The sequence below is a fragment of the Callospermophilus lateralis genome, chromosome X (assembly GCF_048772815.1).
Source record: "Callospermophilus lateralis isolate mCalLat2 chromosome X, mCalLat2.hap1, whole genome shotgun sequence".
NCBI classification, from domain to species: domain Eukaryota; kingdom Metazoa; phylum Chordata; class Mammalia; order Rodentia; family Sciuridae; genus Callospermophilus; species Callospermophilus lateralis.
Window position 1 is genome coordinate 27,117,037 of NC_135325.1, and position 1,800 is coordinate 27,118,836.

The following is a 1,800-nucleotide window of genomic DNA, read 5'->3' on the forward strand; positions in this document are numbered from 1 at the left end:
TTTGTGTCATTTCAATACTAAATCTGCATGGTACAAACCTAATAGGCGTTCTTCTTTCCGTCAGTACTGGCTGTTGGTTATACACATGGGATCATGCTGGGTTTTTTTTTTTTTTTTTTTAACATTTGGGTATTCTCACTGCCTCTTGAGATTCCACACCAATATAAGGAAGACACTTTAATTATCATACTTGTTATTGAACTTATATAAAATACATGAAAAATTCACACCTGCCTATGTTGGAAAGGCTTAAATCTTCCTATAGCATTTTTGATTTTTTTGTTGTTTTCGTACTGGGGATTGAGCCCAGGGGTGCTCAACACTGAGCCGCATCCCCAGCCCTTTTTGTTTTTTATTTTGAGACACGGTCTCAATGGGTGTCACTAAGTTGCTGAGGTTGGCCTGGAACTTTCGATCCTCCTGCCTCAGCCTCCTGAGTCCCTGGGATTACAGGCATGCGCCACCATACCGGCTTTCATGTAGCATTTTTTAAAGATAAATAAGCAATGAATTGGTTAGGATATGAAGAACTTTTAAAGGTAAATGCCTCCGACTATGCTTTTATTTCCTAAAAGACACATAGAATTTTCAATTCACATTTATTTGGGGGTGCTGGGGAGTGAACCCAGGGGCACTTAACCACTGAGCCACACGCCCAGCCCTATTTTGTATTTTATTTATTTAGAGACAGGGTCTTGCTGAGTTGCTTAGGGCCTTGCCAAGTTGCTGAGGCTGGCTTTGAGCTTGCGATTCTCCTGCCTCAGCCTCCAGAGCCGCTGGGATTACAGGCATGTGCCACTGTGCCTGGCTAAATTTACATTTATGTAGCCAACTTATTTTATTTTGTGAGTGTTGCAGTCCTTCCCCTGTGAACTCTCCTTGTGTTAGTACTGGCTATTTCTGTCTCTTCTGTGGAAATAGTAGATCATGTCTAAATAACGTTGAGTTTGGCAGGTTTGACAAAATGGGCCTATTTAGTTATTTCCTCTCATTTATTGTGGGCTGCTTTAGAGAATGACTTGCTAAAACTCTACAGTGGAGGGAACTTTTTCTTTTTGCCTCTCATTGAAATATAAATAATAGAAAAGTCTACATTGTTCTAAAAATCAATCAAGTGTTCTCCACCCCTACCCCTGTGTCGGGTTTATGGGAATGAAAGTTTTTCTGGAACCCAACAGGGACTGTGTACAGAAACAGGGATTAGTCATGCTGCAAGTTAGTTAGAATCCATTTTTCTTTCACAAGTATCTTATATAAACATTGCCATAGAAGTTAGATTGTTATGATTAAAAATGAAGTAAACCAATGCCTTTGTAATTTAAAACTGATGAGACTTTAAGTTCTAGGGGAAGAAAAAAAATTAATTACATGACAGCACTAATCCTTATAGGGTAAATGGTATCAGCATCCCTCTATCTATGTTAGGCAGAAAGCAATTAATTAAAATAAATGTTCTGCCAAGATTATTATACCTGTTGCTGATGATTTGCTCTTAAATTAAGTCTAATTTGTTCAGGAACATAAATCACAGTGTCAAGACTTGTGTGAGAGGCAGGAAAGGCAGATTCATGGCAGATTGTTCCAGTGACATTGAAAAAGAGAACCTAATCTTTCCCATCTTACTGGTGTAATATTCCAGGTTTATAGAATATTTGAGATTCTGCATGGAATAGAAATTGCTTGGGGCCTGATTCTACTAGGAATAATATACAATTGATCTTACTTAAGAAAGTATGGGCCAGGCATAATGGTGCACACCTATAATCCCAGTGGCTCTGGAGGCTGAGGCAGGAGGATCAT